Below are 24,725 nucleotides of genomic sequence, written 5' to 3'. Positions count from 1 at the left end.
ATGCATGTTCCCACGTCTTCTCTGACCTCCCCCTCTTACTACCCTCCCTCTCTCCACTCCAGCCACATGAGCATCTTTGCAGCAACTAAAGCTGCCAGGCCCACCCCCACCTCACACTCGGGCTGCGGTGCTTCCCTGCGGACGCCCATGGCCTCCCTAGCACCCCCTGCAGGGCTCTGCTGAAACGCAGCTCCCTCCCTCAGGCTGGCCTTCACCGTGCTCTCCCAACTTTCCAGCGGCCCTTCCCATTCCTCTTTCCTGCTTTCTTTGCTCCAGGACACTTATCGGCCTCCCACATTCTATGCTAAAGTCTTGTTTCTTTGCGGTTTTCGGTTTCTCACTTCTAGAGTACAACCTCCAGGACAGCAAGGGTTTTTACTGGCTGGTTCACTGCTCAATCTTTCCTTCCCAGAATAACGCCTGGCACTCGGTGGCAGGCACCCAGTAGATATTTGTTGAATGAGCTAATGAATGAGCAGCGTATTTTCAGTTCTATTTCTTAACAGTTTCCTTACTCGATGGCTAAAAAGATCTCCTTATATTTAACACTGCCCAGTGGCCAGCGCAGGAATATAAACGCTTACGCAACGATCCGCACACTTAGGGTTTCCCCGAGTTTCGCTGAGGGTTTGAGGACCGCAACGAACACCCCTTTCCGTGGACACATATTTTACGATGGAAAGGAGGATCAGAAGGGAAAGATTTGAGCTTTACCGTTTGGTACGAGGATCTCAGATGTTAAAAAGAGGAAGCAGAAGCTCAGGAAAAAGTGCCTGAACCCGTTTATTTGGCAAATTAGCAGGCAATCTGTTTGCTCAGCAAAGACGTCGGCTCAGATGTGTGTCAAGTGACAACCCACGGTGAATTATTACAATAAAATTATAGGGTTGATAAGAGAGAAAAATTGCAGGGAAAACGGCTCACGCTAAGCTTTGAGGGGAGGAAAACATGACTGAAACAACAAACCCTCAACAGTTGTTTTTCACGGAAAGCACACGGCACATTCCCAGGAAAGGCCGTCCACGCGGCGCAGAGCTGCGCGCGCCCTACCTGTCAGCATAGACAGATGCAGATATGCGTGAGGATGGCCCTGTAGACGGGACACGGGCTCAGCACCGCAGCCGAGGAAGGGAGGCCAGATCGATTATGATGAGATGCTGATGAAGTCCCAGAACCTAAGTCAGGTTCGGTGGGGTGAGGAGGTTCGGAGCCGACGACTAAAGAAAGAATTCTTAAGACGTCGTTGGTGCAAAAGGTGATTTATTAGAGCACGGGGACAGGGCCCGTGGGCAGGCAGAGATGCGGCTGCCCCGGGTTGTGAGGGGTGGTTGGTTATATACGCAGGAGTTGGGTAGGTGAGGACAAAGGGTTATTGGGGCAAAGAATACTATCAGGATATTGAAGGCTTAGTTACTATTAAGTAAAGACAATTGAGAGTCTCCTGGTGGAATGTTACATTCCTGCCATCAAACATCCTTGTTAATGAGATTTAGGTTTAGAATAAATCTAACTTTATTTGCTTTTCCTTCTACCTCCGCCTCCTTCCGTTTTTATGGAGGGGAGGATGACATTAGGCTTGAGAAACTGAGTTCTGTGTCTTTGGAATTTGGGCTATTGATAAGGTAACTTCTTTGTTTGTAAATCTCAAGGATATTTGCAAACCAGGGGAGACTCCTGTCTTGTAGGATTGTGATCTCAGCAAGTTAACTATTTATCATTTTATGGCAGTCAGGGGTGCCTGAGGAATGCTACACCTATGGAGGGGAGCGGATGAAGGGGGGGGGGTGCAAGGCGCCAGCTTTTGCTTTGTCCTCAGCCAGCCTCCTGCTCCCTCATCATTGCTTCCATTTTTCTACCCATCCTACACCCCGGTTACTTCTGATGTGTCCATCTCAGGTCTCGCTTTTCTCTTTTTCCAAAAATTCTCAAGGAAATCGTCACTTAGTTATCGCCCGTACCCAAGAATTGCTGTTATCTCAGTAAATCAAGTGCCAAGCAGGCTTTAAGAGCAAAGGTTGGTCCTTTTGGAATTGGTGGACACCCTTCTCCAAAGTGGCCCCCAGTCCTGGAATCATGAAGGGGGCTCTGCGGGGCCACGCTGAGGACACGTCTGCAACGTCCCCTCAATGAGCTCCTGCAGAACCTCTACCAGAGGTGACCGTAGGAGCATCTTCCTTTCAATGCAAGGTCCATCCCACACACCCACAGGCTTTGTTTCTTCACAGAAAGGCTTTACCTTCCCTCTTCCCGCTTTGAGTACATTCTGCTGAGTAATTATTGTAACGTACCCTCTAGGAGTAGCCTACTCCACAACTTTACAATGGTCCGTTTTCATGGAAATCACTAGAATGATGAATATCATTATCTAGAGCTCTATACACATGATGGTCAGGACAACCAAAACCCAAACAGCTCTGTGGATCAAAACAGCAAATGCCACTCCCAGTGACACTGTTCTGTCCTCTGAGCCAAGTCAAAGATCTTGTCTAGGATACATAGTTTCGCTTCTCCTCCTTCCTTGTTGGGCTCCATGATATGGTGACTGACAGCAATACACAGGACTCGACAAAATTTTGAAGGTGTCAAAGCAGATGTGCCCCCAAAAGAAATATGCTTCAAATCATGGAGAAAATAATCAAGGCCAAATAAACTAGGTCAGTAGATTTATTTCTGAGATGTGTTACATTGGACATGTTTCTGAGTTACAGAGTATTAATCTAGGGGAGACAATTAAACTGCCTGCCTCATATTAGAAGGGAAGGGAGCCAGGTCAGAGTGGTTAAGCACCTCCCCATGAGTTAAAATGTTCTGGTTAGAAAAGGCCAAAGTATAATAATCCATCTCCTGCATGAATATTATTTTTCTTGCTGAGGTCACTGCCAATCCAGTAAGAAATTAAAGATAAGTTATAATAACTTGTCCTCCAATTAAATACTTCCCAAGAATTTAAATGCAATGTTTCCATGGTTAAAATTCTACTTGAAAAGAAAAAAATCTAAAAACTAGCATGTGAAATCTGATTAATAGTAAAATAGGTAGTAACAATTTAAACTAATTTCTCTCCACCAATGTTACATAGCATAACTCTCTTATTGACGTACATTATTTAGGGGAACAAAATTAGAAAATGCAACACGAATTGACTTGTTTTATTTCTCTTCCAGATAACATCACACATGCACTCCTCCCAAACCCCCAGGTTCCAAGAGGATAAAGCTCAGACTTGCACTCACAACTTATGGACTGGGCATAATACCTGCCTAACAAAGATGTTGCATGCAGACCAGAACATAAGCTCCATTAGAGCAGAAATTTTCTGGTTTCCACTCACTGTTATGTAGTAAAGTTTCTGGCATATAATAGGTTCTCAAGAAAAATTTGGTCAATAAGCAAATGCATGTAAATAACTAATTTAGCTGGCACTCAAAACATTACTGGATTAACTTAATCATAAGACGCTGAAATACTGAGACTCAACATTAGCCATTAAAAGCCTTAATCCCGTTATTTAATATTAACAACTAAGAATTTAACTTTGTAGCAAGAATGCAATTAAACATTATCAGACAATGCATATCAGGCGTTTACCACAAGTAAAAGGGTTATCTTTGTAGAACAGATATATTTACTCCTTTCAATGCCAAACTGATATTTACAGTTACAGTATAAAAATAATGTAGCCAATAGATTTCTGTAGACATAAATGGTGATCTGGGTAAGAGAAGGTATTTGCCATGCAAGGCATGCACCACAGACTATCTTTTAGAGACTGTATGTTTCATTGTTTTGTGCTCTACTTAAAAAATATGCAAGTGCAATTTCATCAGCCTGTTCACCGTAAAATGTCATTAGAATGTAAAGCCTTTAGAATACATATCTATCCCCTTGGTTACTGACCCAGGTCTACATTCAGCAAGCTGAAACAATGAACTCCTAACATGGTTCCTAAAAGTCATCCTAACAGGAGCCAGGTTGTAAACAATGAAACGTAACAAAGCAAAGCAACAGATTTAAAGTAACAGACATGGTTTCCATTTCACTACAATGCACCACAAGTCATATTATACTGTCTGTAGTTTGAGATTGAAAGAGACCAATCTCAAGAGATCAAGGACCCCAGTATCAAAAACATATGCATCAAGCAAATGGGGACATACAAAAGGAGTAATTTCTGTTGAAATTTCCATGAGGACAGACATATATACCATGTACATTATACAAGGGCCACAATTACAGTGAAAGCAGTGGTTTCCATATTTCTAGATTTCACAAACTGGTAAACTGACATTACTGAACATGAAATGGTCTTAAATTTGGCTACTGAACCAAATTTCATCCACAATGGTTTCTGAATAGAAGGTATTCAAAAGTAGATCACTCCAAGTTTTTCTGTTTTCCCCCATGTCTTCCTCTCATTCTAGACCACCACAGTTTCCTCGTGATAATTCTTTTTTTCCTTCCTCAAACTATTTAAATCAGATTTTTTGGTCAACTGAAGCAATAAATCAATGCTGCAAGCCAGAAACAGATCGATACTATCAAACTGATAGAAATAAATTTATCGGATGCCTGGGTGGCTCAGTCACTTAAGCATCTGCCTTTGGCTCAGGTCATGATCCCAGGGTCTTGGGATCGAGTCCTACCTCAGGCTCCCTGCTCAGCAGAGAGTCTGCTTCTCCCTCTCCCTCTGCTGCTTTCCCTGCTTATTCTCTCTGTGAAATAAAATAAAATCTTTTAAAAAAATAGAATAAAAAAATAAATGTATACATAAATTTATAAGCAAAAAGATTAGGGACAATCTTTTTGCAAAATAAAATCTGATTCTTCTCCATCTAAATTTTCAAACTATATTCAAGTTTAAAAAAATTTAATACCTATGAGTTTTAAGCTTGACTTTTTTGAGAAAGGCTGTCCAAGATCATGTCCTTACTAGGTATTTTGGTTTTAAAAAACTTTTGTTTAAAAAAAATGATTTAAAAATATGCATATAGCTTTATAATGCCCTACAAATAGATATTTAAATACAAATTTTAAACATGATTTATGTACACACACATATATCCCTAAAAATACGAATCTACTTAATTCTTACAACACACCTATAAAGTGGGTATTATTACTATTCCCAGTTGAAGAAACTGAAGCACGGAGAGGTTATTTAACTTTTCTCTGGTCATATAGACAGTAATTGGCTGGGCTCTTCACTACTATATTATCCTGCCAACAGCTGCTTTCCTACTGTCCTTAATTAACAAATATAAACAAAAGACTTCCATTGGTCATTTTCAGGAAACAGGACAGATCAGGGATTCTATGTTGCTAAAACATAGACTCATCTCTCCTCTAACATCATGTTCTATGGGTCAAGCAAGGAGGCCACATTCTTGTATCTTAACCACTCAGAAAGTTAAGGCCCCTTCATTCTATCTATGGACAAGTCCCAGGGAGGATCTGCTGAGCTGGCCTGGATCACACGGCTGGGATGGAGAAGCAAGACTGACCAGGCCTGGGTCCCTAGCCTACTGCTGTAGCCAGGAAGCTGGCAGCCTGTACTGGCAGCCCCAAACAGTCAAAAGAAAGAAGTCAGCAGCAATTCTCCAAAGCAGTAGGCAGCAGGTGCTGGTCAGACTGAAGGAGGCACACAACAAATGTTAACGCTGTGAGATCACTTGTCTGACTTGTTCCAACTGTTCAGTGGTAATCATGCATTGCAGAAAACCCAGTTTCAGCCCAGAGAGGCCACATTTCATTGCATTCCATTCAAAATGATATGCAAAAGTAAGAGCAGCCAAGTAACAGAAGTTCCCCTCCTTCTGTGCCCTTTCAACATTTGTTCCTCCCTGGCCCAAGAAGAGCAGGGACCGATAGCCCAGGAGCCTCCCAGGAGCATTAGGGCCAGCCAACCAAAGCAAGAGGAGTCCGTCCAAGAGCAACTGCATGGCCTGAGAGAGCTTTCATGGTCCAGATCAGGACCATTCCATGGACTCCAACTCCATTTGAACCTAACTCTATGAAGTATCAGTAATATTCATAACCTTATAGCAACACAATGAGTTCAGCTTTACTATAATTCCCATTTCGGATATGCACTTAGCCTGTGCACAGCTGTCACATAAACCCAAAGCCAGTGTTAGCATCCACACTTTGCAGGTGTGGTGAAGAAACTCTAAAAAACTTTTCATGACTCTACCATTAGGAAAAAAGTGTCTGAGCTAGGATTAAACACACAGACTGTATAATAAGGACAACTAATTGTCTGTCACAAATCTGATCCAAAACTCCCACAATTATAACCCATATAAATGTTCTGTATATAGTATAATCACAGTACATGTGCATGATTATTGTACAGATATTATGTATCTAATACAAAACATGAAGATTTGCATCTATCTTCTTAGAACCTGAAGGTGTGAGAAGAATGATCTTAGAGCACACAGGTCTTCTCAATCTGCCATTATTAGAGAATACCTAAACTGACATCTTCTTTACCACTCAATCAACTTCTCTTTATCAGGTCCATTTCCCATGAAGTCACCCGGAAATTTCACGACCATGAGTGATACGATATCCAGAGACAAAAACTTGAGCAAGAGCCTCACACTCGCCCTTTTTTCATATCCCGAAGAGTTGCAGTATCCCTAGCACATCTCCCAAGAAAGATTCTTTCTATAAGAGAAACAGCCAATGCATACGGAATGTTTATGAGGATCATAATGAAGCTGGTATTTCTACTAACATATTGTCAACTTCAACCTCTTCTCAGTATAAAAGAACACTAAGAAACAAGAGTGTTCCATCAGGCAATACCATCTCACCAGAAAGCCATAAAAACAATTACCTATGTCCTCACAGTCTCTTTAAAAAGAGAGCTGCAAAACATCCAATTTGCTGATCTGGGACTGAGACAGAATCCCGAGTGTTCGTGCTAAAGAACACCAGCTTCAAACTGAGTCAGGTTGTCGTCAGACATCCTGAAATCTGTGAAGCCACCTATAGATGGATCCTAGGAGGTGGAGCCCCTGTAGGCCTTGAGCAAACCTGGTCCCGTGGGCCATCAACCAAAGTACTTCATGAGGAATGATTATGAAGGGCACAGGTCTCCCACATCTGCAGTAACTACACAACATCTAATCTGTTATCTTCTCTATTAGTCGACTCCCCTTTATCAACCCAAAACGCCCCGCTCACACTGATCTTAGAGCCTCATGCAGAAGTAAGTCACTATGGGGGCACCTGGGTGGCTCAGTGGGTTAAGCCTCTGCCTTCAGCTCAGGTCATGATCCCAGGGTCCTGGGATCAAGCCCCACATCGGGCTCTGTTCTGGGCAGGGAGCTTGCTTCCCGCCCCCCTCTCTGCCTGCCTCTTTGCCTACTTGTGATTTCTGTCTGTCAAATAAACAAATAAAATCTTAAAAAAAAAAAAAAAAAAAAAGGAAGGAAGAAAGAAAGAAAGAAAGAAGTCACTGTTGGCACCAAGAAAAAAATATATATAGTTTAAACTTGAAGAATGTAAGGGTCATGGGGTACCAACCACTCTCTACAGTCAAACATCTGTGTAAAATTTTTGATTCCCCCAAAACTTAACTGCAAGTAGCCTACTGTTGCTGGAGACCTTTCCAACAACATAAGCAGTCATTTGACACATATTTTGTAATATGTACTATATACCACATTCTTTTAATAAAGCCAGAGTAAAGAAAAATGTGAAGAAAACCAAAAGTAAGAGAAAATATATGGTACTCTACTGTATTTATCAGAAAAAAATTTGCATTAAGTGGACCTTCACAGCATTGATCAAAGTTCAACTGTAATTGAAAACAAATTTAAGAATGAAGAGAGATCATTCAGCTTCACCAGCACGGAGTACCTAGAGCTAAATAGGGAGAAATTCTGGATTTCTACCCTCCTGAAGTCTAGATATGATACTTAAATTTAGAGAAAAAACGTAATTTCCTGTAAAGAAATAGAAATAAAGCAGGAATGAAAACTTTCTTTTGGCTAAGAAATTCTTTAGAACTAACTTATAGATGATTTTGCCATAGATGAAAACAAAAATATCTATCTTTATATCTCACAATAATTTCCTACTATATTCCAAAAGAAAAATATTCAGTTTTCTTTAATTAGATGCATGCTTAATCAAAACCTCACTTATCTACTTGATATTTCACTGAAGAGCTCAGAATTAAAAACCAACTAATCCTTGATTTTCCCAGGACAAAGAGTGAAAATGAGAGAAGTACAAATTATTTTCTAAATTACAAGACAATGGAATATTCATTGGTAAGAAAAAAAACAACCCTGTTTACCTTACACTGTGCTAAAATTGGAAGGGGAAATAAAAGGGGGCAGGCCAGATGGTATGTCTGGGAAGATATTGACAACGTGGAAATGTTAATTCTTGGGGAGGGGGTAAATTACTATATTCTAACAAGCATCAAGAATCTCAAGTTGAAGTTAATTGAAAATGACTGGCACCCAACTGTCACTCTGGAAGCATGACACTGCTCAGTGACGTATGTCTTGACTTGGCAAACAGACCCATTCTTTTACATCCCAAGAAGATCCCGCAGGCTGTACAGGCAAGTTTTCTCAGCGGGGAGTCTCACTTTTTAAAGTTATACTTACAACTTACAGTTCACTCACTTTTAACGAAACCAGATCTACTAAATATTAAAGATTGACTTAGATTTTTCCTTCCCTGATGCATGGGATTGTCTCCCATTCTATTTTAAATGTCTCCTTCATTTAGGTATTTCTTGGGCACCTATCACGTGCTTGGCACTGTTCTAAGAGCTCGGGTCTATGACAAAAAAGCAAAGCTGATATACTCTGGGTGGGGCAGGTGGCAATAAACATAAAAGTAAAATATGTTTAATACGAAAAAACATAAGTAGGGAAGGGGAACAGGTAGTGTTGAATGGGGCGAGGGGTGATGGGGCCTTAAGTACAAGGGGTAACTTGTATAAATATGCTGGTGGAGAATGTTCTGGTCTGGTCTGAGAGGACAGCATCTCTGAGGCGGAAGAACAAGCCTGTTCCAGGAGGAGTAAAGAAGCCAGGAACCTGGGCAAAAGCGACTGGTCTTCCCTAACAAGAAGCACGCCATGGAATCCCACAGATGTCAATGTACGTGAACACTAACTTCATGCCGAATGAAAAGGGCTGCAGAAGGATATACACAGCGTATCATGTAATGATTTTTAAACCTTATGAACAAGACCGCAGAAAGTTAGTGATGAGACAAACAGTAACAAGGAAAAGAATGCAGAACTGTTATCATGACGAGAAACACAAATACAGAAGGGCAGCTGCTCACTGGAGGCGGGGAGGTGTCACTGTGGACGAGAGTTTGAGGACAGACATCACATTGGACAAATGTTGGGTTTCTTCAGCTGGACGTTATCTATACAGCTGGTCACCACACTATGGCTCAACCTCTTTGTGTTTCAGAAATGTTTTGCACTATTCTTTTTTTAATTAATTAATTTTCAATTAACATACAATGTATTATTTACTTCAGAGGTACAGGTCTGTGATTCAGGCTTACACAATTCCCAGCACTCACCATAGCACATACCCTCCCCCATGTCCATCCCCCAGCCACCCCACCCCTCCCTCTCCCCCTCGAGCAACCCTCCGTTTGTTTCCTGAGACCAAGAGTCTCTCATGGTCGGTCTCCCTCCCTGGGTCCCATCTCCTCAAACCTATCTCAGCATCCTCCAATTTCTTAACCATCTGGGGGTCATCTCGACATTTACCTCTGAGTGACAGACGAGACGGGCCCAGCATTTCCGTTCAGTTATGAGCAAGAATATTTCCTCCCTGGGAGACTCATTTGTTATCATAAGGAGAAAGGGAGCAAATTAAGGGAACGAAAAAAGCTGTCATCACGTTTCTGGCACTCTGTAAGTACCCATTAGAACCTTTTACAGTCTCCAGAAGAGGGCTGTGTGAAAGAAAATGCAGCAAATCTATGCTTAGTGCTTTAAACTAAGCTGCCTGTCACATTTTTAAATACAGCCCCTTCTCTACATAGGGGTGGGTATTTTTAGCAATGTCACCTTTGCTTCTCAATATACTTCTTTAAAAAAATAAAACACCGTGGATAGAAATTCCTACTGCATTTTGTACCTCACCACCCATGCTCTCAGCCTCTCTCTGAGCGTCCTGGTATCCCAGGCGTGCACGTGTGTGCACTACTTCCAGTCCCTTACCTTCCTCTCCTTAACCCGCTGGGCAGTTTTCACCTCCCTCAGGATGCCCCGGCCTGGGAGAGAAAGGACAGCTGGGAACTGGAAGGACCACTGGGCATGTCGGGGAAGGAGCACCCCTGAGCTCCTTACTGAGAGCTGGCCAGCCCTGGAGGCAGTGAAATGCAAAGTTGTCTCAGGAATGGTATCCTCTGGGGACTTGGGGGGCCCAGAGACTTCTCCTTCCTGAAACACATTTCCCCAAAGTCCTCTCTCTAGGACCTCATCTTCCCCAGCTTTAATGACCTCTGAATTGTAATGAGTCGGTGTCTCAACCCCGAAGCTGGATCTCTTTGGCTGGCTGAACCCCGGGGAAAGCCTCCTGGATATCTCTCCCTTAGATGCCCCGTAGGACCCTTGGGCCCAACTCCTGATGTCTGTGTCCCTGTCACCAACCCCACCCTCAACCTAGGCCTCCCCCCCACCCCGCAGACATAACCTCAGGGGCAGTAAGTGAGGCTACTCCCCTCTCCCCTGCCTCCCAAACCCAACACATCAGCAAATATCACAACTCCCCCCACTAAACATTTCCCTCCATCTCCACTTCCGAACTACCCTGAAATCCTCCTTGGACAGTTACTATGTGCAAAGGACTTACACGCAGGGCTGCTGGAAGGACTCATTTATTGTGCAAGTGTGATTATTTTTAGTTTATAGAAAAAGGAAGTGAAATTTTTAAGGTTAAGTATTTCCCGACGTTATAAATCTAGACAGCTGTGGAGTCAAGACTTACTAATAAGCTTACGGATTCATTCATTCACTCAAACAAGAGACTCAAAACCAGTCATTTTAACTACAACTGATAGACTGTCTCTTGAAAAGGAAATTCCCTAGATTACTTCAAGAGCCAAAGTAACGGTTCTGAAAATCACATTTGACCACATGCGCCAACAGGGCAAAACTCCTCCTTGCCTCCGCATCTCCTCAAGGCGACATAAAACATGGGGCCCTGAGCTCTGACCCAGCGGTCTTCTTCAAGGCTCGTCTCACCTTCTCCCCACTGTCCCTGGGTCCCATCTTGCTTCTTAGTCAGATGCAGTTTCCTTCAAGTTCTCCAAGTGACTTAGCTCTCTCGTTCCTCTCAGCCTTTGTACAAGGGGGCCAGTCACCTCAAACATTCCCGGTAGCCTACCCCTGTTTCTGCCATGTGCCGATGCGAGGTCACTGTTCAGGTCTTAGGTCTGACATCTCGCCCTCTCCTTCCAGAACCACACACCCAAGTCCAGGTAGGAGAGCCTCCTGGTCTCATTCGCTGTCCCAACCTCCCATGGCTCTACCAGTCCTGATGGATTGTCACTGCCAAGCAGGCAATCCCTTAACTCTGTGCCCTGCGTGACACCGAGCCCCTGGAGAGTGGGCACTGGTGATCATTTTGTTCACCACTCTGTTGTTGGTAGCTGCAGAATGCTGACACTTCCTAAGTCCTCAAGATACATTCTGCTGTGAGGAGAACAAATGGAGGCACAGAACTGGGGTGCGGAGCACGAAAGAAGTCAAACACGCTCCTTTTCCCGATGTATGCCATCTTAACTCCCTACAAAGACTGCCGATTATTGTGTGCAACTTTACAACTTGACAAGAGCTTTCCCATCAATCACACACTTGGTCATCACAAGAATTCTATAGGAAGAAGATGGGGGTTGCTCTGCAAATTCCAATCTCTCCCTCAGAGAGGCTCCGTGACTTTTTAAAAAAATTTTTTAAATTTTTTTTAAGGATTTTATTTATTTGACACAGAGAGAACACAAGCAAAAAAGAGCAGCAGACAGAGAGAGAGAAAGAAGCAGGATCCCCGCCGAACAAGAAGCCTGACGTAGGGCTCAATCCCAGGACCCTGGAATCATGACCACAGCCAAAGGCAGACACCCAACCAACTGAGCTACCCAGGTGGCCCATGGCTCGGCAACTTCTTCCAGCCAAGTTGCAAATAAATGCAAGTCTTCGGGCATATCTGTCGGGTACACCTGTGAGATCCTCCAGAAGAACGGGAATGGGTTGGGACCCAGTCAAGGTTCTGGATTCTGGTTAACTAGACTCACAGTCAGACCTCAGAAAAGGGGCAGCTGAAAATGGAGCAGGCTCAGGGGCAGATGTAGGTTCTGTCAGTGCTAAAGCTTTTACAATTTGGGGCGCAGTTTTTAAGAAAAAGGGTTATGAAATTACGAATCCAAACCTAAGTCACAAGTGTCCTAAGTTTCATAGTCCAAATCCAAGCACAACAGTAGGAGAAACTAAGCTTACCTAAGAAAGAAGAGGAGGTATATTCAAAGTCAAAGCAGTATCACAAGAAAAGTAAGGCACAGGAAAAGGGGGGACAAGAGGAAAAGTTGCTTATTCAGCAGTGACACGGGATCCCTGAGGCACTGTACCTGGCCCACACACGCGCGATGATTACAGATGGTGCCCCTGCCCCAGACCACTTACAACGGAGAATTAGCATCACAGCTAAAGAGAAGAAGTACAAACAAGGAGGACCTGATAAAATGTTAAAAGTCCCCAAATGGCAGTATCTAAAGCAGCCCTCCACACACATGGTCACTGTGCTCTGGTCCTGCTTCAAAGTACTCATCTCCCTCAGAAATCACATTATTTTGCTTATTCCCTATCCCCCTGCTTAAACCACAGGGCAAAGAGGAGAAGCAGAGGGTCTAGCTTATCCTGTTCACTGGGCCATCCTAGCACCAAGCAAGTACCAGGTTCACGAGGAGCCTTCCAGAAGTATTTGTGGAATACACAAATGAACGAGTAAAGGAATGAACAGAGGAATCAAACCTTACAAAGGCTCCAAGTCCCAAGCTTTGGTTCATGGCATCGGTCTTTACAGTCTAAACGTGCATTTTGGTATCCGTTAGTGTATCTTTTAAAAGTAACCATCGCTGTTGCCAAATGAGCATCCTGCTTGGACAAATCATAATTTCAAAGAAGCCTGGCTCAGAGCCAAGCAGCCGGGAAGAAACATGGGCACCGGCACACTTGAGGAGGAAGCGGAGTCAGAAGACGGGGTTGGTTTGTTTCGCTTCTTTCTTTAGGCTGACAGACACTTGACTCAGAGTCGTGTGGAGAAGGGGTCGTTGGGACTGAAGCTGGTCTGCGTTTAAAAGACCTGGACCCACTGTTGGGGCGAGTAAAACGTTCACTGAGACAGAGAGGGTGGAAGCCAGCCAGGCGCAGGGTGTAGATGTGAGTTCGGGGGACATCTTTGCTGTGACTGGCAACACGGGCTCCTCGGGACACTAGGAAGACCACACAAGGTCATGTATAATTCTAGTCAGGAGAAGTGCAGGCAGGGAGATCACCAGGTTGAAATCCAACTCTTAAGTAAGAACAGGGAGAAATAACAGGTGTAACGGTAAACGGATGAAACCAATACATGTTTCAGGGGAACAGTTTGCTGAATATTAAGTAGAAAAGGAGTTTAGGAAATTTAATTTACTAATATTTGTATATCCCATCTTTTGCCCTTTACATCTATTGTCTAAATGTTAAGGCCCTGGGCAGGTGGTTCCAAGATGGAGGTCTGGTGACACCTGGAGACACTGCCCGGAGAGGGAGGAAAGTGACTGAGGACATCTTCATCCCCACTTGCACTCTCCCTGTGCCGGGAGCTGTGTGACCAGGAAAGCTGCTTCAGACCCGCCAGTGGCCCTGCGGCTGCAGCTCCAAGGTGTGGAAGCTCCCTTCGGAATTCATCTTCCGATCCTAAGAAATCGATGTAATGCTAGGAAGAAATACAAGTGACTTTTGTTTTGTTGTCTCTCTCCACAGAAAAGTGAGAAATGTGTCCTTTTCGGATAGGAGAATAGAGAAACTAAAGATAATTACTATATATCATAATGTAATCTGGACATTTACCATTTACATAGTATCACTAAGAATCCTAACATTTGCAGAGAAAACAAAGATTTTAGTCATTTTCATTTCTGCCTAGGTTAAGAATGTCCTAACAAGACGCCTGGGTGGCTCAGTTGGTTAAGCAGCTGCCTTCGGCTCAGGTCATGATCCCAGCGTCCTGGGATCGAGTCCCACATCGGGCTCCTTGCTCAGCAGGGAGCCTGCTTCTCCCTCTGCCTCTGCCTGCCATTCTGTCTGCCTGTGCTCTCTCTCTCCCCCTCTCTCTCTCTGATAAAGAATGTCCTAACAACTTAAGAGTTATCCATAAAACCCAAATAGCGCAGTATGATTTTGATCAGCAAAAACACCTTTACTCATAGAGGCATTTCCTCTTTACTGATTATACTCCATTTGTATATTATCACAGAGAAAACTAGCCCCAACTGAAGGCATACTGAGCCACACAGTTTCACTTACTAATTTGTTAGAAGATTATTGTATTTATTTATTTGCTTGCTTGCTTGCTTAGAGCATACATGGATGGGCGGCGGGCAGGGAGAGAGAGAGAGTCCCCAAAAAACATGCATGGGGCCCAATCCCATGACCCCCATGACTACAACCTAAGTCGAAAACCAAGAGCCCCTTTCACTTACTAATTTAATACTCCTGACCATTATGCTACATAATTACCATCATCCCTATTTAACAGATAAGAAAACTAACCTTTAATCCTACTTCCTTAATCTTTTAAATTTTACTTAACTTCCTAGAAGGACCACAAAAGCGATTAAGTGATGACCAGCCATAGTGAAAGCAGGCAGGGCTCTTTACGCTGAGCATTCTCTCCAACATTAGTACTATTTATTGACACGGTAGTATCTTCCCAGATTACGTATTTACCAGACAGTAACCAGTCAACTAAGAAGTTGTTGAGAAAAGATTCCTTGAAACAGCTATCTCAAAATGTGGCCCAGAATCCACTTACATACCTGTTCACATACAAATGCCTGGACCCAGCTCCAGACCTATTGAGAATTATGGATGGGTCCCTAGAATTGCTTTTTAGCAAGTTCCCCAGGAAATTACACTACACAAGAAGATGTGAAAACCACTGTGACTAATTCCTTGCAAACCTCTACTACTGTCATTTGGAGTTTCAAATTTGACAAAATTTTATTATTTTCATTGAGGGTCATCTTTTGGATTATGGAGTTTGTGCTGGAATGTCCCACAATTCCATACTCTCCAGGGGGGTTTATTTTTGCAATCTTAACTCCTAACAGGTCTCTAGGAACAAGCAAAGTAGGCAAATAACAAAGTAGCTTAATTGCAAAAATATTTACTATGTGTCTACTCTCATTCCACATGGTTCTAGAGGTCTTCAAATACATAGGTCTCATTTCAACCTTCCTGTTGGCACCATCATTGCCATCTCACAGCTGGAGGACCTTGCCCAGAAAAATGGAGCAACCTGCCCCAAGTTATCTAGCTGAAGAAGAGCAGATGTTTCAATCCATATCTACTCTAACTCACTCTACTTTCTTTATTCTTCAACACAGTTCCTCCCCCATGAATTACTGCTATCTAGATTTCAGGCTTTAAGGGGAAGAATTTTCCAAATGTCTTGAGCAAATTGGTCGACTTCTATACCTTTTCCAACCCCATACTTTGTCCACTAACAGTATATGGTTTAAGCTCAAGTTAATAAAAGTCACCACCTATAGCACAAAATAATGGCGTAGAGTAGACAAAGATCAAGAATTCTCTCAAATGAAATCACCAAACACTGTATCTCCACGATGTGAGTAACTCTAGACACAAATTGCATAAAAGCAAGCAACTCCCAGGCCCACCCTTGGGCTTAAGCTCCATCATGGCGACCTAGCAGAAGACTAGGTCCACCACGTCAGTTAGCGCCATCTTGGGATCATACCACTATTTTCCTCAGCCATCTGAATGCAGGAAAACAACAGGGATGGCAAGTAAAATTAATAGTCAAAACCATGGGCTTGTCTCTAACACAACAGAGTGGCCCATATCCATGGAGAATCTGCATGAAATCTGTGAACAGAGTCCAACATTCACTAACCCTCTACTGCTGAAGACAAAGGCAGGGTTCAAGACCCAGGGCAGGCTTTTTGTTTGTTTTCTTTGTCCCTGGAAGCCCCATGCCTCCATACCTCCTTCACTATCTCAGACCCTGAAGTATTTCAACTCTGAATTCAGAGTCTAGTTTAGTTACATGCCCAGGTGTCTGCTGCCTATTGAGGGATGCTGGGATGCACTACGGGAGACAGTTGGTACCTGGGACCTCAAGGTTAGGCTGTGTCAGGGAAGGTCATCTCTCTGTGAATAGACTCTTGTCACAGTTTGAATTAAGAAATCAAAAAATAGGGTGCCTTGGTGGCTCATTCGTTGGGTGTCTGCCTTCAGCTTGGGTCACAGTCCCAGGGTCCTGGCATCAGGCTCCCTGCTTAGCGAGAAGCCTGCTTCTCCCTCTCTCACTCCCCCTGCTTGTGCTCCCTCTCTTGCTGTGTCTCTCTCCATCAAATAATAAATAAAAACTTAAAAAAAAAAAAAAGAAAAAAATATATGGCTAAACTTGGTTGTTTTCGTTTATCAGGACTAAACACACACACACACACACACACACACACACACACACCCCTGGGATGCACACAAATACCATTAACAATTTTAATTTTGTTTAATGTCCTGTTTCATCACAGCCCCCTGATGTGTGTGCTACAAGACAATGACAAAAAGTACAGGCAGCAAGTAACAGGAGGAGGAGGGGCTGGACGACAAGATTTCAAATAATTACCATCGTTAAGGTAATGATCCTTCACTAGTGTTGTATAGGACCCAAAGAAAATATTCATTTCCCATTAAAAATAATGATGGACATACAGATTTGTATACATGAGAAAGCTTCCCAGGATATACTGTTACATAAAAAAGAAAATGGTTACATATAATGTTTAAGCTAGAAATCTGTTCTTGTAAAATAGGTGCCTATCTGAGTCTGTACATACACAAAATAAAGCTACTGGTATTTAGTAGGCCACTTATGATACATCGGGTACTATGTTTAGTGCTTTGCATGTATTGTAGCACTTAAGATGGGAGTGTTACGGCCATTTGAGAAATTAACAAACAGAGTCAAGGAAGTTGAGAGTTGACCGAGGTCACAGAACGATTAAATAGTGAGACAGGGAGCCCAACACAAGGCTGATTCCCATTATGGTGTATATTAGACATGCCAAGAGATAGCTTTGGAAGGATGTTTGCCAAAAATATTAACAGCAGCTGTCTTGGTGGGTGGGGGGGGAGATTTCTCCTTTTTGTTTTTCAGCATTTTAGAATACATCTTACTTCATTTTATTATTGTGTTTTTAGGGGGGTAGGGAGGGGCAGAAGGACAAGGAGAGAAAGAATCTTAAGCAGGCTCCATGCCCAGTGGGGAGCACAATACCAGGTTCAATCTCATGACCCTGAAGACCATGACCTGAGCTGAAATCAAGAGTTGGACACTTAACCAACTCAGCCACCCACGTGCCTCTAGAGCATATTTTAAAGTCAGCATGCAGTATTTTTTTAATATCTAAATTAACAAACGTGTTTTATTGGGAAGAATAAATAAGCAGCATGGAAATCTTCCCATCTTCCATATGTCTAATCTTCCACTCTCTACAGCCCCCCAAAAAACTAACCTCCGACTGAATGTGACCACGAAAAATATATGGAGTTGTCATCACAATCAATTTCTGAAAAATTCTGGATTAGGCCACTAACAAAAGGTTATCTATCTCCAGACTCCTATTCTTCCAATACAACCTACATTGATCACCATATAAACACTCTTCTTGGGGCGCCTGGGTGGCTCAGTGGGTAAAGCCGCTGCCTTCGGCTCAGGTCATGATCTCAGGGTCCTGGGATCGAGTCCCGCATCGGGCTCTCTGCTCCACGGGGAGCCTGCTTCCTCCTCTCTCTCTCTCTGCCTGCCTCTCTGCCTACTTATGATCTCTGTGTCAAATAAATAAATAAAATCTTTTAAAAAATAAAATTAAAATTAAAAAAAAAATAAACACTCTTCTTCCCTACTCAATTACCTTCATTGGCTCCCTCCTATATCTAGTAAAGTCCAAAATATCCTTTTGTCTCATATCCAAAACCTTCTACAAGGAGGCCCCACATGTTCTCCTTCAACTCGTCTCCTACTACTCCCTAGGGTAAATGCTACATTCCACCTAAATTTAGGCCTGTTGACTTTTGGAGAGGACTCATCTCAATCAAAGCCCAGCCATATTCCAAGGACCAAACTAGAATATGAAGACCATTCAATAGATGTGTCCCATAAAGGAAAGCACATAATGAAACATAATTACTGGGGAACCTGGGTGGCACAGCTGGTTAAGTGTCTGACTAGATTTCAGCTCAGATCATGATCTTAGGGTAGTGAGATCAAGCCCCTCACTCAGCAGGGAATCTGCTTAAGATTCTCTCCCTCCTTCTGCTTCTGCCCCTCTCCGAAAGCATGTGCACTTTATCTCTTTAAATAAAATTTTTAAAATCTTAAAAAAATAATTACTAATACACAGAATGAGCCATATAAAGAAGCACTGATTATAAAGCATTTTTTATAAAAAATTTGCACATCCAAGTGACGAACCATTTTCCATAAAATTCATGGCACCATTCATCGTAAGAGACACAGCACTCTGCCAATCAAGCAATGACTCATACACCAGAATTTCTCTTTTCTAGTTATTTAAAGAACTCTTAGATTTATTTAGGTATTCTATGCATAAATAAATACACAGAAACAAAATAATTTGTCCAAGGTCTTCCTAAAAATTCTCTACTCAGACTCTGACTCCTTTGAATTGCAGACCAACTCAGTTTTCTCCGCCCCTGCTTTCCCACAATGCCATCCCCTGTGCATCTCTATCAGGGAGGCACCATTTCCTACCAGTGCCCGTTACTACTCCAAGGTTTTCTTCCAGTCAGCTGATATCCAATCTCCAATTTTGGATGCATGCTCCAATCCGTGAAATCAGTTGCCTGCTTTCTCTCTGCCACATGGTTGAGAGCAACTGTAATTGCTAGCCCAAATTCAGACATGTTAAAATGCAAAAATAAAAGTTTCTTGTAGACATGATGATATCTGGGGCTTACAGAAAGACACAGAGAAAGAAACTCACTGTCTGAGAATGTAAACACTACGTAGAAAAATGACCAAAGAGGAGAGATCCACAACAGAAAATAGTTTTTCTTTTTTCAGTCCGACGTCAGGATCGGTATCATCACCCAGCCCTAATCCATTTTCAGCTTTTGTCACACACCAGTCCGATCCCTTTCCTCATCTTCTGAGAATTCCTTCTCTGCTGATGTCCTCCATGACACCAATTAGAGCTGGCAGGAAAGGAAGCAGGCCTCCTGCAGATCTTCCCTTAAAGAAACCATTCTTGTTTCTCTAGGTACCTGCAGTATTTTCTTCTCTGATATAGCAAAACCCCCAGAACCTACCTCATTCAAGCTATGGGGATAACAGCAAGCTTGTTAAGAAGGGGATCATGCCATTAAAAATAATGACTGCAGACATGGGTTCAGTAACTCGCATTTTTAAATAAAGCAGCAGGGCCTTTGAAGCCTTTTCAAATATTTTTTTTTGGTAGCGAAGCGTAAGTCACAAATGGCCTCATTTTTCATTCAAGTCCATAAATATTTACTCAATGCTATAAGTGTTTAGACCTGCACTTGGTTTGGGGACGAAACTCCAAGAAAAATAAGTTCCTACTCACATCATGCACTCACTCACTCAGTAAAACTGGAGAGAAAAATAAACACATGAAGCAGGTTAAATATTGCATTTGTTTCCTAGGTCCAGTACAGACCCTTCTGCTGCCTTTTTTTTTTTCCCCCTCTTTTTTTAAGTTTGTAAGGAAGGACTGTAAGAACAATGTATCAATGTGTCAGCAATCCAAAAATTAAGTTGTCAGCTTTTTCTCTATACTGCAAATTACAAAAGAATTAGAGGTTTGGTGCTAATAGAAGCTTACAATTCTAAAGTGTGCAATTTAACCAATCACCGCAAGGTCTAAAAATGTAATACTGAAGACATTTCCACCAAGTGATCTGCAATTCTGGTATCTAATTTCAACTTCTCTACTTGTGTCATTCTTCCCATTCCCCCCCTCCCCCCGGCTTCGGAAATTGTTCTGGAATAGCTACACAGTGAAGAACTGCCCAGCTCCTCTACATGCATAATACGCTCACATGAAAAAAACGACAGTCATCTTGACAAAGGAAGTACAGAAAAGACAGTGAAGATGTGCAACTATCCTATGAGCCATCACTTCTTCATGCTCGTATCACATTACATGCAAAAATCAAAACGTGAAATGTACTTTACAGTTTCAGAATATCAGACTTGCTTTTATAATTTATTCAATACTAATTTGGGTGAAACCCGTTTGTAGTCATCTGTGTGCTAGAAATCTAAGTTAGGATTAAAATGTTAAAGTATAAAATAATTTGTGAAACAGTGTAAGTGGAAATCAATTACCCCAAACCACTGCAGATGTCTTGTAAACTTGTGAGATCTCCAGCTTCTTCCACCATTGCCAATTGCCAATTTCACATCACTCAAAAATAAATCAGAAATGACACTGCTTATCCATAAAACACACCATCTTTATAGACAACACATACTTTTAAAAGATAGTATTAATTATCTAAACCAAGAATTTAGCAAGAATGCTATTTCAGTGCAAAGAATAGTAAAAAAAAAAAAAAAATTGGCTCTGTGCATAAACAAAAATACAGACTCATTATTCTTGCTCTCTGGGTAATTGTTTAAATGGCCCTTTTTAAGCTTCCATATACTGTTTTCCCCAATAAAAAGGAAATTCAATGATTTCTACTATTTCATAAAAAAAAAAAAAAACCTTCTTCTTCCTTTATCTATGAAACACACTTTCCTACGCAGTCTTGAATTGACATCTACCTTCCCATCCTCCAAACAATACCTTATGGTGCAGTTCAACTTGAGAAAGGAGAGTCTCATTCATTTATCAAGCAAAGTTCAAGCCAGCAAGATGCTTCAGACCGTCTGGTTTTGCTTGCCCCACCCTTGTTTCCTTTGAGCCATAGTGATGTCACAACACCAGGCAGGGTAATGACTTCACTGCTCCAGTCCTTGCTTCTGAGCACACAATTCTTTGCTGCCAAGGCAAATCAACTGACAGCAGAATCCTGCAAGAGTGCCTGACGAATTCCCAACAAATTAGCAGCCAGCAAGCCTTTTGAAAGAAAGAGATGCAGCAATTGCACCACTAAAGATCCATCTAAATGAAGTGGTGCTAAAGATGAATTTGATTCATGGTTTTCAATAGTAAGTCTATATCCTGTAATAAAGCTGACACTCAGGGCAGAACTGTGGCTGGATGCTTGTAAGACACTATGGGAACCAAAGATGTTCAGGGCAGTCAAGTAAATAAGTAACCTCTCTCTTCATTATAGCTCAATTCTCACAACTTCTCTCTCTCTCTCTCTCAAATGCATATTTTTCAGCTTACTCCTGAATGAAGTTCTATGTCACTGAAGAGGACACAAATTCTCATTTGTGAATTTTAAGACTTCGTTTTAAAACGCTAACTTAAAAGATGAACATGTATACGACAACATGTAAGACCATATCCTGGACAAAAAGTTTCTGCCACATTTAATCCAACATCGAGTAAATGCAGGAAATATTCACCAACTTGTGACAATATCACGTCTCTTAGTGAATGAAGAGTTGCCTGTGTTGTATCTGGGCAGCCCCTTAACGCATTTGACCAAAGAGTTCTAAAAAACCAATGTAGTTTCTAATCAAGAAAAAAAAAAAAAAATCCCTGGTCTCCTATTTCAACACAATTCAAAGTTGGCCAAAGTCCAAACCCCGTACAAGAACTGGCAAAAACTGCCTCTAATCTAAATCACATTCATGCAGAAGAAATGACTTGAAAATCAAATGTAAATACTCAGTGGAGACACTGACCTTTGACCTGTCTCTTCTGGAGCCTTCATCTAAAAGGTGTTTACAAATTAAATAACGTGGCTACTCTTTTAATTACTGATAAATCACTCACAAAACATGTTCTTTTTGCAAAAAAGTATTTGCCTGAAGTGGATTAGCTAGCTGAACTTTATGCAGTACCTTATGCCTTGGATATAGTATTTTGCTTTTCTAAACTACCAGAAAATTATAATGCAAATAAGACAGTATTCCGAGATTTTCATCAGTGCCTTGTGAAATTAACAAAGTTACTGCTTCTCAGTCTAGAATTTATTTCCTCTCACAACTTTGTTACTGAAGTTTTAAAAGTTTGAAACCAAAATTAAGATGCGTTTTTAAAAAACCCTGTGAGGGCCAAGATATAAATTGCCTCTCCATTCCCTGGAGTTTACTCAAGCTTGATGTGCTCCCCTTTCATAATGGGGCTTTTCTGGCTTAATTTGCAGTAATTGGTGCTGGGTCCAGGGCTCCCAGATAGACGTGGAATTTTTAGAATTTTGGCTTCCTGGAGGCTTCAAATATCAGAGTAAAACCCCCCAGAAGAATGTTTTCAGCACTTAGTGCGATGACTCTTCTGCTAACGTTCATGCTATCAAGGGAAACTCCAGGACACCTGGCCGCCTCTGGGAGCCTAAATTGGGCCTCCCAAAAAGATTAGGCAGGATATCTGCAAAAGCAATTGTACAGGACTGCAAGACTAATGTAAAAATACTGAACCACCAACTTCAACACGTAATGGAAGCACTGCATTAGCAGGACTGCCTGGCCCTTTCAGGATTTTCCAGCCCAGCCTCCACACGTAATTAATACCACATGTTTTCTTTATCATTCTGTCTGTTCTCCAGCAATCTTTCCAACTTTAACCCTGGGCTGCAACTGGAGGAAAAAACCCTAGAAAACTTTGGATCCGTACATATAAAACCCCAAAAGGAAAACTGCTCCCCCTTGCAAGGGACCAGTTACAATTTACTAGGTAACCACACCCACCGCATTGCAGAAGCCATGAACTTGGCGGGGGTTGGAGGGGAGAGGGGAAAGGGGGAGGGGAAGAAGTAGGGCGAGATGAGAGGGGAAAGCCAAGAAAGCGAGCCCCCACGGCAGGAGCTGCGAAACACCCGCAAGGAATTGGCCGAGACCACGACTCCCGCCGTCCGATGCCCCGGCCTCCCCACCCCCACGCGCCGCAAAGCCGCCCTCGCAGACACCTCCCGAGGCAGCTCGTAGCCCCGCGGGCGCCAGGTGAGCAGTGAGGCTCCCGGCCCCTCGGCCTCCCCGCGCTCGGGTTCCCGTGAAGGGAGCCAAGGGAGCGCAGGCTGGGGCGAGGGACGCCGCAGGTGCCGGGCCAGGAGCCACCTCTCTAGGATGCTCCCTCCTCCTCCCTCGGCTACCGGGCTGCAGCCCCCGCCACCGTCCAGGGGACGCCGCCCCAGTTCGGGGAACGAGACAAGTTACATAAAAGCGGCCGGCCAGCTCCCGAGCGGGGATGCTTTGTGCCGAGCGCACCTTACCGGCCCTGCGCCGCGCCCGCCAGCGCCAGGCACCCGGGACGACCCCGCAGCCGCGGCGCGCTGGGCGCAGGGCCCCTCCCGCTCGCCAGCCACCCGCCCCGGGCGGCGCCGCAGTGTCGCCCCCGGTCCCCCGCCCCTCCCTGCGCAGTCTGCCTCGCCCTCGCCCCCAGCCCCGGGGTAACTTAAAACATGGCGCCCCAAACGGGGGATTTGGGCAAATTGGCACTGCAGGGACGCAGGGACCGAGCCGCCCCTCCCGGCCAGAGCTCCGGGGGAGGTCCCCAGGCCGGAGGCCGATGCTCAGGCTAAGCGCGCCGGCCCAGCCGATTCTGCAGCGCGGCCGGCGGGCGGAGCGGGCACGTCCCCGGCGGGGGGCGCAGCGCACCGGCTTGGCCCGGCCCCGCGGGGGTCCCGATCGGAGAGCGGGCGAGTTCCAGGGCCGGGCCCAGCGCGGAGCTCCCGCGGTTCGGGCGGCTGTGCGGCGCCAGAGCCACGCGTCAGCCGCGCACCGCGCGCTCCTCTCCCCCGGCCTCCCGCTAGTCCTCCGAGCTCCGCAAACCGGAGACCCCCTAGGATCCCCCCCGCTCCGGCTGCCAGAAAAGTTACCTCGGCTGGGCAGGCAGCCCGCGCGCCGCGGCGTGGGGACTAGGCTCGGGCTTACGTCCTCCCGGCTGTGCGCAGGAGGCTCGGGCGTGGGGAGGAAGCCGCAGACGCGGGCTGCTCGCCGCCGCTCCCCGCCCCCCTTTGCAGGCGGCTCGGAGGCTCCGCGGAGCTGCGGCGGGGGCACACGCCCAGAGCCGGCGCTGAGAAAGCCAACCCCGTCCTGCCTTCGCCTCCCAGCTGCGGGGGAGGGGGCCACCGCAGCACTTCAGGACAGTTAGGTTGTAACAGGCTTCTTCATCTTGGCGCAGGGTCTGGCACGGAGACAACGCCTTGAGACAGTTGCCAATAGCATTAGTCTTTGGATTTTCACTTTAGATTACAGCCCAGGCTTTCTGTCCCCTTCCTCAGGCCTGCCAGACACTACTGTAAAGGGGAGTGGGGGGAGGGTCCTCCTGGCCGTCAGGTG

The 24,725-nt window shown here is 44.0% G+C and overlaps 1 protein-coding gene across 3 annotated transcripts in view; it reads right to left on the bottom strand.

Moving 5' to 3' along the window:
* Positions 1 to 24,388, bottom strand: part of EPB41L3 (erythrocyte membrane protein band 4.1 like 3) — a 147,933-nt gene extending 123,545 nt beyond the window's left edge. The window contains exon 1 of one of the 3 annotated variants that reach the window (XM_004742745.3): positions 24,263 to 24,388. The gene's annotated coding sequence lies outside the window, so the exon portion shown is untranslated. Of the gene's footprint in view, positions 1 to 21,117; positions 21,314 to 23,656; positions 23,735 to 24,262 lie in introns of those variants that run through there. The other 2 variants (XM_004742748.3, XM_004742746.3) reach the window with 2 other exon arrangements.
* Positions 24,389 to 24,725: the final 337 nt, after the last annotated feature.

The sequence above is a fragment of the Mustela putorius genome, unplaced genomic scaffold, assembly GCF_011764305.1.
Source record: "Mustela putorius furo isolate JIRA1106 unplaced genomic scaffold, ASM1176430v1.1 tig00003858_pilon_pilon_pilon, whole genome shotgun sequence".
Lineage (NCBI taxonomy): Eukaryota > Metazoa > Chordata > Mammalia > Carnivora > Mustelidae > Mustela > Mustela putorius.
Note: the sequence above shows the minus strand (reverse complement) of the source record. Positions and strands in the feature narration are given on the sequence as shown.